Source organism: Carassius gibelio, chromosome A13 (assembly GCF_023724105.1).
Source record: "Carassius gibelio isolate Cgi1373 ecotype wild population from Czech Republic chromosome A13, carGib1.2-hapl.c, whole genome shotgun sequence".
NCBI classification, from domain to species: Eukaryota; Metazoa; Chordata; class Actinopteri; order Cypriniformes; family Cyprinidae; genus Carassius; species Carassius gibelio.
In genome coordinates this window covers 29354776-29362275 of record NC_068383.1, presented here as the reverse complement: position 1 = coordinate 29362275, position 7500 = coordinate 29354776, and the positions used below count along the sequence as shown (strand labels likewise).

The window sequence follows — 7500 nt, the reverse complement described above, 5'->3', positions numbered from 1 at the left end:
CTGATTGTTCCAATTGTATCTGCTATATCTCTTCCAGGAATGCTGTAGCTTTGTGTTGGCTGAATAATATCTCCGATTACTCTTTTCATCCTGTTTACCAAAACTTTGGTGAGTATTTTGTAGTCTGTGTTTAACAAGCTAATCGGCCTATAATTTTCTAAATCTAGTTTATTCCCCTTCTTAAAAACTAGTGTAATCACTCCCTCTACCATTTTACTCTGTATTATTTCTGTTCTCTCCATTCCTTTATATACTTCCACTAAAATTGGTGCTACATCATTTTTATATAATTTGTACCATTCTGTCCCTATCCCATCACTTCCTGGGCTTTTCCCACTTCTTAAACCTTCTATTGCAGCTATAACCTCTTCTTCCTCTATCTCTCTATCACACCATATCTTTTCTTCTTCCCCTAGCTCCCTCTCTACACACTTCAATACTTCCTCTATACTTGCCTCATCCACACATCCTCTCATATACAACTCACCATAAAACTCTTGCACCCTCTCCAATATATCTACATAGTCTGTTATTATCTCTCTCTTTTTTGAATATATTTCATGGATATATGTCTTACCTTGCCTTCTTTTTTCTAAACCCAGGAAATACCCTGTGCACTTTTCTCCTTCCAGTGCATATTTCGCCTTACTTCTTAAAATTGCTCCTTTGCATTTTTCTTTCTCATATCTCTCTAACCTCATATTTGCTTCTATATACTTTTCCATGCAATATCCTTCTTCATTATCTACTCTGCTGAGTTCTATCCTCACTTGCTCTCTAAGCTCCCTTTCCTCTTTCATCATCCTCTCTTTTCTTTTCTTACTATACCTTATGCTTAAAGCTTTAATTTTATTTTTTACCTCCTCCCATCTCTTACCAATGTCATTATTAAATTCATCTTCCTCCAAGCATTCCTCCAACCACTGATTTTCCTGAAGTAGTAACACTTTCATCTGTTGTCTATACTCCTCTTCTTCAATATACACTGCATTTAGTATCCACATCCCTCCACCCACCTCTCTCCTTCCGACTTTGATCCTAAATCTAACCCCATCATGATCACTAAAGTTATTCTGCTGATGTCTTATTTCATCAATTATGGTATCTCCCTGCACTATCACTAAATCAATCCTACTCTGCTTTAATATCCCTTCTCTCATCTGCCTCCTTGTGAACTCTCTCTTCTCCGGATTCTCATGTCTCCATACATCAAGTAATCCCTTATCCCTCATTACTTCCATTAACATTAATCTTGATTTTTCCCACCTGAAACTCCCTCCTTTCCCAACATCCAATCTACTACATATAATGTTAAAGTCACCTACTATTATGCACCTTCCAACAATTAGATCCCTTAGCTCCTCAATACAACATCTCTTATCATTTTCCACGTTGGGAACATATATATTAATTAATCTGAATTCAATACCTCTGAATTTAAATTCTATTACTAAAATTCTCCCTACCTGATCTCTGTACACCTGCCTTACATTTTCAATCCTATCTTTTTTAATCATTATCGCTACACCCCTTGCATTTTTTGCACCATTATTAAAGTATATATCTCCCTTCCATAAATCCTTTACTTCTCTCACTTTTTCATCATCCCAATTCGTTTCTTGAATACAAATTATATCACTCCTATACGTGAATTTTAATTCCTTCAACTTGTTAATATTCCTTAACCCATTTGCATTTACTGAAGTTACAGAAACCATGCCAGCAAACCAAAGAAAACATATAAACACCCAAAACATATAAAACCATTATAGAATTCATGTACCAGAGCGTTGTTCTTTTATCAGTTCAATTCTGTCCTTATCTCTCTCCGCCTTTCTTTTGACAGTCAGTTTTTGTAGTGTTGTCTGCATTCGTTGAGGAATCTTACTTTCTTTCCTTTGAGGTACTGCTTGTTGCTCTACTTTTTTCTCTTGTTTAGTTCCCACTAGCTTTACATCCTCTTCATCCTCTTCCTCCTCTTCGTCTTGTTCATCTTGCTTCTCCTCCTCTTCTTCCTCCTCCTCCCTCCTTTCTCCATCATCAGCCTCCTCACCAGCTGTTCCAGCTCTCTGTCCCCTTACAGCTCCATCCTGTCCATTACCGCTTTCTCCTCCATCTTTTGTAACCTCCATGTCATCCTCGCTCACTGTGCTTTGCCTCTCTGTTTGATCGTCCTCCCTCCTCTCATCGTCTTCACTTTGCTCACCCTCCTCCTCTATTACTCTCTCTGTTTGCTCTCCACACTCCCTTGCATAGTGGCCTACCTTGCCACATGAAAAACATTTAAACTCTGGGCATTCTCGAAATAAATGTCCTGTTTTAATGCACAACCTGCATACACGCACCTGCCTGTCGTGTATGACACGAAAGTACTCTGTGCCTCTTAATGTTTCAAACCTGGTTGAATATGGGAGTGAGCGAACTTCATCAGTGAACCGGACTTTTAAAAATCTTGTTCCATCTAAAATATCAGTTCCTGGCCATACCCGGCGCTTAATGGCAGACAGTGGTTTAACTCCCCATTCTTCCAGCTTTGCAAAAATCTTCTGATCTTCCAAATAAACTGGCAGGTTAATAAATGACACTACCATTTCATTGTTCACAATGTCTCTGGCGTGCACCATTGCTCCTTTTACTCTAACACCGTCCATCAGTTTACTCTTTGCCATATCATCCTTCATTGTAAGTTCGTATGACCTTTCTCCTCTCACTCTGCATCCCACCACTTCTCCACACTCCTTCTTTACACCTCTTAATAAGTCCATCATAGAGATTTTTTCTGTTCCTGCCACTTCAACTTCCACAGTCAACTCTTTGGAATATTTCTCATGGTGTTCTCCACATACCTCTTTTCTGATATTCCTCCTTTCATCGCTTGCATTCATGGAAGATTGATATCCTTTTCCGCTGTCATTATCCATGCTTTGTCCATTGTTTGCTTGTCCGTCTTTCATTTTGAGTTCTTTGTTTGCTGCCATGCTTTCTATTTCCATCACAGAAATAAAACTGTATTTGATGGTCCCCCAAACAGCAAAGGCTGCTGGGGGAACACTTTAGACACAAAATAAACTTTAACTTTTGAAAACAAAGGTTATTTCAAAAATAAAAACGAATTTAAATACTGTTTTAGATGTAAAGATTCTCTGTTTGCTCTTTCAGCTACTCACTTCCTGGACTGTACCACTATCGGGCATAGCCAGGTTGGTATGGCCATAAGCGAAGTCTGCTGCAAAGAGAGGGCTATTTAAAGACCAGCCAATCTTATCGCCAGTACATTATATAAGTAGGAAAGAAAACCCAAAAGCTTAAAGCACCTGGTATTCCTCGGCAGTCTCTCATCAAAGTACTAACCAGACCTAAACCTGCTAAGATTCAGAGATCGGGCATTGACTCTATTTTTTGGCAAAATTATTATAAACTAAGTGAAAAATGTCCAAAAAGCTTACAGCACCTGGTATTCCCAGGCGGTCTCCCATCCAAGTACTAACCAGGCCCAAACCTGCTTAGCTTCCGAGATCAGACGAGATCGGGCATAGCCAGGTTGGTATGGCCGTAAGCGAAGTCTGCTGCAAAGAGAGGGCTATTTAAAGATCAGCCAATCTTATCGCCAGTACATTATATAAGTAGGAAAGAAAGCCCAAAAGCTTAAAGCACCTGGTATTCCTAGGCAGTCTCTCATCAAAGTACTAACCAGACCTAAACCTGCTAAGATTCAGAGATCGGGCATTGACTCTTTTTTTTTTTTTTTTAATGAAAGATTATTATATAATTCGTGAAATTTTCCAAAAAGATTAAAGCACCTGGTATTCCCAGGCAGTCTCCCATCCATGTACTAACCAGGCCCAAACCTGCAAATATTCAGAGATCGGGCATTGACTCTATTTTTTGGCAAAATTATTATAAACTAAGTGAAAAATGTCCAAAAAGCTTACAGCACCTGGTATTCCCAGGCGGTCTCCAATCCAAATACTAACCAGGCCCAAACCTGCTTAGCTTCCGAGATCAGACGAGATCGGGCATAGCCAGGTTGGTATGGCCGTAAGCGAAGTCTGCTGCAAAGAGAGGGCTATTTAAAGAGCAGCCAATCTTATCGCCAGTACATTATATAAGTAGGAAAGAAAGCCCAAAAGCTTAAAGCACCTGGTATTCCTAGGCAGTCTCTCATCAAAGTACTAACCAGACCTAAACCTGCTAAGATTCAGAGATCGGGCATTGACTCTTTTTTTTTTTTTTTTTTTTTTTTTTTAATGAAAGATTATTATATAATTCGTGAAATTTTCCAAAAAGATTAAAGCACCTGGTATTCCCAGGCAGTCTCCCATCCATGTACTAACCAGACCTAAACCTGCTAAGATTCAGAGATCGGGCATTGACTCTATTTTTTGGCAAAATTATTATAAAATAAGTGAAAAATGTCCAAAAAGCTTACAGCACCTGGTATTCCCAGGCGGTCTCCCATACAAGTATTAACCAGGCCCAAACCTGCTTAGCTTCCGAGATCAGACGAGATCGGGCATAGCCAGGTTGGTATGGCCGTAAGCGAAGTCTGCTGCAAAGAGAGGGCTATTTAAAGATCAGCCAATCTTATCGCCAGTACATTATATAAGTAGGAAAGAAAGCCCAAAAGCTTAAAGCACCTGGTATTCCTAGGCAGTCTCTCATCAAAGTACTAACCAGGCCCAAACCTGCAAATATTCAGAGATCGGGCATTGACTCTTTTTTTTTTTTTTTTTTTTTAATGAAAGATTATTATATAATTCGTGAAATTTTCCAAAAAGATTAAAGCACCTGGTATTCCCAGGCAGTCTCCCATCCATGTACTAACCAGGCCCAAACCTGCAAATATTCAGAGATCGGGCATTGACTCTATTTTTTGGCAAAATTATTATATACTAAGTGAAAAATGTCCAAAAAGCTTACAGCACCTGGTATTCCCAGGCAGTCTCCCATCCATGTACTAACCAGGCCCAAAGCTGCAAATATTCAGAGATCGGGCATTGACTCTATTTTTTGGCAAAATTATTATATACTAAGTGAAAAATGTCCAAAAAGCTTACAGCACCTGGTATTAACAGGCAGTCTCCCATCCAAGTACTAACCAGGCCCAAACCTGCTTAGCTTCCGAGATCAGACGAGATCGGGCATAGCCAGGTTGGTATGGCCGTAAGCGAAGTCTGCTGCAAAGAGAGGGCTATTTAAAGATCAGCCAATCTTATCGCCAGTACATTATATAAGTAGGAAAGAAAGCCCAAAAGCTTAAAGCACCTGGTATTCCTAGGCAGTCTCTCATCAAAGTACTAACCAGACCTAAACCTGCTAAGATTCAGAGATCGGGCATTGACTCTTTTTTTTTTTTTTTTTTTTCTTTTTTTTAATGAAAGATTATTATATAATTCGTGAAATTTTCCAAAAAGCTTACAGCACCTGGTATTAACAGGCAGTCTCCCATCCATGTACTAACCAGTCCCAAACCTGCTAAGATTCAGAGATCGGGCATTGACTCTATTTTTTGGCAAAATTATTATATACTAAGTGAAAAATTTCCAAAAAGCTTACAGCACCTGGTATTCCCAGGCGGTCTCCCATCCAAGTACTAACCAGGCCCAAACCTGCTTAGCTTCCGAGATCAGACGAGATCGGGCATAGCCTTTTTTTTTTTTTTTTTTTTTTTTTTTTTTTTTTTTACCCATCATAATAACTTCTTTATGCTTTTTTAAAAAATCTCTTAATACATTAAAATATTCCTTCTTTTCATTCTCTACAATCGGTGCATGAAAATTAACTACAATAACTTTTTTCTCCTCATACTCCATTTCAACCGCAATACATTTCCCATCTACGTCATTATATATTGTTTTACATGATACCCCACAGTTTTCTTTTATTAAAATCGCAACTCCTCTTCCCAGCCTCCCATCACCATTGTTATAAAAAATCTCTCCACTCCACCTTTTCCTTATTTCAGTCATGTACTCTTCCCTCCAGTTAGTTTCTTGTAATAAAATCACATCCTCTCTTTTACACATTTCTTTCACCTTTTCAAATTTACCCATGTCCATTAGTCCCCGTGCATTAAAAGTAACACAACTTAAAACCATTAAAAGAAATAAAAATAAATACCTAAAAAACATTATTCTTTATCTTCTCCCTCCAGCACTCTTAACACTTCATATCTGTTTACACTTTTTACTCGGCCCCTTGTCATTAATTTTTTCCTTACATTTTCCACATTTGGTTTTACCTTTAATGTTCTCCTTCTACTTTGTCCTCTCTCCCCTCTGTCTTTTCCCATGTTGTCCATCCTTGTTTCTTCTTCGCTGCCCATTTCTTTGTTTTGATCATGCATTCCTTGTCCATCACTCTCCACATTATCCAAAAGATTTTTAAAACTGTCCGATATTTCCATTTCTGTCCACTGAGTATTCTGTTCTACTGTTTGTTCCTCATCCATATCATTGCTTTTTCCTTCTTCTTCTTTCTCTTGGTTGTCTGTTCCTCCTTCTGTTTCCTTCTGTGGTAATCCTTCATCCCCTTGTCTTTCATCAATATCTCCTTCCTCTTCAGTGTTTCCTTCATGCACCTGTCCATCCACCCGATGTTCCAGACCTCCTTCCTCTCCCTCCATCCAACACTCACACTTATTTAAAATCTTTTGACACTCCGGGCATCTGACCGCGTTGCAATCCCTTGCGAAATGTCCCCTTTCCTCGCACTTGTGACACTTAAATTCAGGGCATTCCTTAAGCAGATGATCTGGGCTCATGCACAGCTTACAGGTCTTCACCTGGTGGCTGTGCATCACCCTAAAGTACTGCGGCCCTTCTGCTGTTTCCAGCTTTGTGCTGTAGGGCAATGATGCCACCTCCTTGGGGAATCGCACTTTTAAAAACCTTGTTCCATCCTCTATTTCAGTGCCCGGGTAGCATCTTCTTTTTAATTTTGATATGGGATTAACTCCCCATCCCTCCAATTTTCTAAAAATGTCTTTATCATCAAGGTAGACGGGCAGGTGCATGAAGGAAACAACATAATCTCTATTTTGCAGTTTCTTTATTTCACAGTTCACTCCTTTAATTAACAATCCCTCAGTCAGTTCATCACATGTTTCTTCTCTTTCCATTGTCAGTTCATATTCCTTTCCTTGTCTTGGCCTTAGCGCTAAGATTTTCCCATATCCACATTTGTCCGTCACCGCTTTAATAATATCCACAGCTCTCACCTCATTTACGTTCTCCACATTCACAATCACAGTTGCCTCCTTTAAGTATTTCCTTTCACCAAATTTATCTCTTGCATCTTGTTTTTTACCGTGTCCTGCTCGTTGTCGATACTCCAGTCCAGGGTCGTTTGCCATGCGTGTCTCTCCAGCCAGTCCAGTGTCGTTTGCCTTACGTGTCTCTCCAGCCAATCCAGTGTCGTTTGCCATGCGTGTCTCTCCAGCCAGTCCAGTGTCGTTTGCCATGCGTCTCTCTCCAGCCAATCCAGTGTCATTTGCCATGT

General features: G+C 39.5%; 4 non-coding genes across 4 annotated transcripts; all 4 read right to left on the bottom strand.

The window, feature by feature from the left end:
- Nucleotides 1-3439: 3439 nt before the first annotated feature.
- LOC128026824 (5S ribosomal RNA) lies at nucleotides 3440-3558 on the bottom strand. The gene has a single exon (XR_008186551.1). It is a non-coding gene; the product is annotated as a 5S ribosomal RNA (ribosomal RNA).
- A 367-nt stretch (nucleotides 3559-3925) lies between these two features.
- Nucleotides 3926-4044, bottom strand: LOC128026818 (5S ribosomal RNA). The gene has a single exon (XR_008186546.1). It is a non-coding gene; the product is annotated as a 5S ribosomal RNA (ribosomal RNA).
- A 378-nt stretch (nucleotides 4045-4422) lies between these two features.
- Nucleotides 4423-4541, bottom strand: LOC128026816 (5S ribosomal RNA). Its single transcript, XR_008186544.1, has one exon. It is a non-coding gene; the product is annotated as a 5S ribosomal RNA (ribosomal RNA).
- Nucleotides 4542-5050: 509 nt separating this feature from the next.
- LOC128026820 (5S ribosomal RNA) lies at nucleotides 5051-5169 on the bottom strand. The gene has a single exon (XR_008186548.1). It is a non-coding gene; the product is annotated as a 5S ribosomal RNA (ribosomal RNA).
- Between the last annotated feature and the right edge of the window lie 2331 nt (nucleotides 5170-7500).